This window comes from Primulina tabacum, chromosome 13 (genome assembly GCF_025594145.1).
Source record: "Primulina tabacum isolate GXHZ01 chromosome 13, ASM2559414v2, whole genome shotgun sequence".
Taxonomy (NCBI): domain Eukaryota; kingdom Viridiplantae; phylum Streptophyta; class Magnoliopsida; order Lamiales; family Gesneriaceae; genus Primulina; species Primulina tabacum.
Genome location: NC_134562.1, coordinates 25937140 through 25943139, shown reverse-complemented (window position 1 = coordinate 25943139; position 6000 = coordinate 25937140). Strand labels below are relative to the sequence as shown.

The window sequence follows — 6000 nt, the reverse complement described above, 5'->3', positions numbered from 1 at the left end:
TGACTGTTTTGACCATCCCATGAGAAGTTGGGATGTTGCCTCTATCCAGGATTATATGTGTTCGAATACGAATCATTCCTTGGACGGTTTTGGACTCCCACTTGATTCACTAGTGCCTCTTCTTGCACATAGAAGGGATTGTCATCTTGACAGTCCTTCACAAAGTGTTCACCTCCACATTTATCACAAAATATCTCTTGAAGACGCATAGTTGTGCCATCCATATTCAAACTGTCCAATTTTCTGTTCAAGACATCAAGTTGTATAGTAATAGCAGAAAAGTCAGTTACCTGGTGAACTCCTGCACTTCTCCGCTGGATGTTCCTTTCAGATTGAGGACGATAGCTGCTAGCAACCATCTCCTTCAATAACTCGTATCCTTCCTCAGCAGTTTTTCTCAATAGGTTCCCACAAGCAGCAGCATCTATCATAGTACGATTAGGAGTGAGTAAGCCATAATAAAAGGTTTGAACGACTAACCCAAGTGGCAGTTCGTGATGAGGGCATCTTCGTAATAGATCTTTGAAACGCTCCTATGCCTCATATAAAGACTCTAGCTCGAATTGAACAAATGTGGTGATATCTGCCCGCAACTTCATGGTCTTAGATGGAGGAAAGTATTTAATGAGAAATGCCTTCGCCATGTCCTCCCATGTGGTGATCGAACCTACATGCAAACAATTTAACCATGCTTTAGCTTTGTCACGTAAGGAGAAAGGAAATAAACGCAACCAAACAGCATCATCAGAAACTGCATTAAATTTAAAAATATCGCAAATTTCAAGAAAATATGCGATGTGCGTGTTTGGGTCATCTACTGCAGATCGTCCAAACTGACCTATATTCTGAATCATATGAATTATATCTGGCTTTATTTCGAAGTGATTTGCCCGCACAATAGGCCTCACAATGCTGGGGTGTGCACCATCCAAAGAAGGCTGGGAATACTCTAGCATCGGAATGCGGCGTGTTATCTCAACATGTCTATCTTCATGGTGTTCCTCCTCATGCTCGTGCTCGTGCCTCTCCATCAGTTCTTTCAGTCTCTGCTGATGTCTTCTTCTGCGGAAAGTTCTTTCAATTTTCTGGTCAAACTGCTCAAGCTCCACGTCTAGTGACTTTGGCATGCACTGGAAAAGATATCTGGAATAGAATATGAAGTGTTAGCTCAAGAAAAATAAAACAATGCTAAAGAAAATAACTAAAAATAAAATTGTGAATTAACAGTCCCCAGCAACGGCACCAAAAACTTGATAGAGTAAAACTTGCACTGTGGAATCCTCAATAAAAATATGGTTTTGTAAGCTTGAAAATTAATCGCAAGTGCACAATGTGAAGTAATAGTATGATGTACGAGAGTACGAGTATCGTTCCACTGAAGACTGTATTTTACAATTATTATTTTCAGTTATCAAATCTTTAGCAACGAAGTTTGAATGGTTGTTTATGACTGTTAAAATTAAATAAAACTCAAAGATAAAATTCAAGAATTAAATAATGAGATATAGAATCTAGACCAATTATTTAAATTTCAAAGAGAAATGAATTTGTTGGAAATATTGGTTCACCTACCCCTCGTTAATGAATTAATTCATTTGATAGTGATTTCTGCTTCCGACAGGATTTCCTATTCAATTGAACACGCCCTCTCAAGCTATGCCAAACTAATTCTACTCGGTGAAGTAATTAAATGTCTATAATTATCAAGAGTGAATCGCATATCGATCTATGAAATCCCCTAGTTTTCGCCCTACCGGACTATGACTATCGGCGCGTATCCAATTTCATATATCTATGCAAATTGTAGATCCACGGACTATGCTACTCGTTCTTATCACAAGCTATTCTCTCGAACTCACTCGCGATATAAAATTATTATTAAATGCTATGCTTTAATAACACAATGAAAAACAGTAGTACACTCAAGAATAGAGCAAAAATCGAAACATAAATTATTTAAATCAAAGTTCGGGGTAGGATCCCCTTAAATCCCAACAAATAATTAAGTTTAGCTACTAGAATTCATGGTAAAAATAACACAACAATGTTTAAATGATAAAAACGAGATTAGAAATACTATTCGTGACGAAAGTGAGAGGAACGACGCTCGGAAATCTTCGAATCTTCGACTCCCTGAAATTGCTCCAAGATTTTCTCCCTTATTCTCCTCCCCCAGTGTGACGCCCCAGATTCGACGACTGTCCTCATTGTACCAAGACGAGTCTTTCCAGCGTGCTTATGTCCTCACTCACACGCACCCTGGAAAACTTCCCAGGACGTCACCCATCCCAAAATTGCCCCAAGTCAAGCACACTTAACTTTGGAGTTCTTAACGAAAAGAAGATGCACCTTCGTGATATGAGTAGTACCAATCAAATCTTTTAAGCCCTCTTCAATTGTACAGTCCATTACATTGAACAGTCTCGGAATCCCTCTCATTCCGGTGTGGGATCGGTTCATTCATGTTCCCTCCACCTAGAAGCCTGCCAGGAGCCACTCATTGTCCGTGCAACTGATGGCACCGGCGATCACCCCCGCCCTCTTCGGCCCCGGGCCTCACATGCCCACCAGCTTCCGCTTGGTTCGTCCCCGAACCACACCGTACTAAGAGAGGTCGGCTCCGATACCAACTGTAAAGCCCCAGATTCGACGACTGTCCTCACTGTACCAAGACGAGTCTTTCCAGCGTGCTTATATCATCACTCACACGCACCCTGGAGGTCACCCATCCCAAAATTGCCCCAAGTCAAGTACGCTTAACTTTGGAGTTCTTATGTGATGAGCTACCGAAAAGAAGATGCACCTTCGTGATATGAGTAGTAGCAATCAAATCTTTTAAGCCCTCTTCAACTGTACAGTCCATTACATTGAACAGTCTCGGAATCCCTCTCATTCGGTGTGGGATCGGTTCATTCATGTTCCCTCCACCTAGAAGCCTGCCAGGAGCCGCTCATTGTCCGTACACCTGATGGAACCGGCGATCACCCCCCGCCCTCTTCGGCCCTGGGCCTCACACCCAGGATTCTGAATTATGTCTGAATGCCATAATAATCATCCCAAATCCCGTCCATATCAGCCTCCTTCAGTAAATAAGGGAAGAAATCGGCCAAAAATCTTTCCAAAAAATCAACTCCGCCCGGGCGAATGGTTTTCGCAAATCTCGTATTTTAATTTTTCTTTGACGCGCTCGGACGGACATAATTTTCCGCCCGAGCGGATGGCTTTTGCAAAAATCTTTTTTTCTCCCACCTTGCATGCGCCTGGGTGAGTATAAATGTGCGCCCGGACGGATAGCTCTCGAAAATTTTCTATTATTTTCAGTTTATCCACGAACTGCCTGCATTTTCGACCACGGGTCTTATGAGCAACAAGAAAAAATAAATTATGCTAAAACGACACAAAACGCATGCAATCTAAACGATAAATGCAACACAATGGGATATCACATGACATGAAAAACAAGTAAAATCTACCTATATCACTTGCTGAGTCAATAGACTCACTAGGTGTGAATGATAAAGGTGAGGATTTGATTTTGAGACAGGAGGGTTGATTGAATGAACTGGCTGGGCGGGTGGTGTACTAACCTGACGACCTTTGCTATTTTTTCCGCATAGTTATTATTTTACATTACTCTAGAGATTTTGATGATTTTTTGAAGTAAGAGTGGTTTTTGAGAGGATTACGACGTTGATGCTACGTTTGAAAAATGCTAGTTTTAGGTTTGGTTTGACGATTTTATATTTTGCACTGCACTTTTGTGTTTTAAATAAGAGATTGGTTGCTTTATTTTGATAGCGAAAATATACATATGTATAGTATAGTTCGGCCGAAAGCATTTGAGAAAAAAAAAACTGATATATTTTAAAGAAAACGAGTTAGAGACGTTTCACTTGTACACTCTAAGTCCATCAAAACTCTCCACGTTTTTTAAAACCAATTTTTGATTCATTAAGTAATCCCAACCGATGATACTGCGATGATACAATATCATCGATGTGATGATTATAAATAGCTCATTATTATGATATGTGGTTTGATGTTTGACCCACTGAATTCATTTAGGGTGACTGCAAATTTTGGAATACTTTAACAGAAATTTTGCGGTTGTACTATTTTAAGAAATCTCTCTAAAACTTTCAAATAAATGGAATATGCTTATAAACTTTTTTATAAGCTAAATGATCGATCATATCAAACTCATATTGCCAAATTCTTTGGATTTGACCATCTCAAAGGGAATAGGGAAACCAGTGTTTGTGAGAGCATCAATGGTTCATGGATATATTTAGTCATGAATTCACATTTATTTGTGATTCAAGACAATAATTGTCTCTTATTTGGTCTCATCCTAATTAGTCTCATTCTATGTATCAATCCCTTGATCATAAGAATTTCAGAACTCAATTCTGATTGAATACATCAAATTAAATCATAGTAAGAAAATCTAGTAGCATCGCTTCATGATTCCCTAGGTATAACTGATAGTGCTTGCAAGAACCAATTTAATATGGTCAGCCTACAGTACGGTCTCTTCATCACATGTATCTCGATCGATTTTAAAACTATTGGTATATCGAGGGTTCAACAAGATTTGATAACCATGTGAAGTATCTCAAAGTAAACATAGTGACATCGTGTGTGAACTACAGAACCCTTCTTTCTAAAGCAAACATTTTGTTATGGCTAGAGACTTCATAGACTATTATCACTTCAGGTCACATAAGATATCCACGCCTATATGCGAGCGATGAATCCACTAAGACAATGCATTGCCTCCAATATGTTTTGTAAATACACCCATTATCGTCACTTGATGACCCTTATGGTGTTAGTAAACGAGTCAAAGCATATAACTAGCACAGAGCATCAGTGTTGTCTCGGGTCATAAAGACTATTGGTGTACAACCATAAACACGGACTTATCCACTCGATAAATAATAAGCAATTGGAAGTCCGAGTAAGGGTAGCTCGATGAACTCTTCCTGTGAGCACCCATATAAATATGTTTGAACATTTTTTTGTTCATACAAGTGAAACGTGGTTAATAACATCATATATATTAGTCTCAGATTTAAGTAACATTTATCTTTCTTTTATATGGTTGAATCGACTAAGAACATGTTTAGAATATACAGTAATTAAATATGTGCTTCATGACAACTATAAAATTTATGATCTCGTATTTTATACATATACAATAGCATACTCAAGTTCTTTATCTATGTAGCTTGCATGGGTTAACAAATAAGGGTTTTTCAAAAAGAATGTAAATTATATTCAAAAATATTGTTTTTTATAGAGTGAATAAATGCCATAACAAACAGTTGTCTTATGGGACACCAACTCTAAAACTGACAACATTTTTGCAGTTATGGTACAACATGTCTGAGTACTTAACAACATATGAGAAAAATCTCAATCTCTTGCTGACGAACAACACTGGGATCCACCCACTTTTGAGTTGAACCCAACTTGGTTAGACGTGAAATACGAAGATGTGATCGTGAGAGAATATCTCGATTGAAGACTTATATGGATAGACCGGTAATAAGGGAGACAAAAAACGAACAAAAAAATACGTGAAAGTGCCATTAATTTTAAATTTATCAGGGTTTTTTTATTCAGTTGTTACCATTAATAAATAATTGTTCTATTGATATATTTTATTTCAGAAACATCGTACGAATGTCATACCCAAGGGTATCGATGATGAAGAAGAAGGAATGAAATAATAGTTATGTGTTCATTTAACATGTTTTTTATGTTGCTTCAATTTTTAGCCTTATGTAATAGTATATGTTTTTTGTATTGTTGGCGGAAGAGTTAATTGGTATTGTGTACTAGCAGTAGTGTATAATTAAAATTTTCTTTTATGCATTAGCATTATATTTTTTTGTTAAAAAATAAGCCTTGTTTAGTTTAAAAAATTAATTTTAAAGCATTAGAATGTAGTCAACAAAGAATATTTCAGATACGAACAATTTAGTATTGTTATAA

At 37.5% G+C, this 6000-nt stretch overlaps 1 non-coding gene across 1 annotated transcript; it reads left to right on the top strand.

Annotated features, from left to right (window-relative positions):
* Nucleotides 1–489: 489 nt before the first annotated feature.
* Nucleotides 490–595, top strand: LOC142523501 (small nucleolar RNA R71). The gene has a single exon (XR_012814691.1). It is a non-coding gene; the product is annotated as a small nucleolar RNA R71 (small nucleolar RNA).
* Nucleotides 596–6000: the final 5405 nt, after the last annotated feature.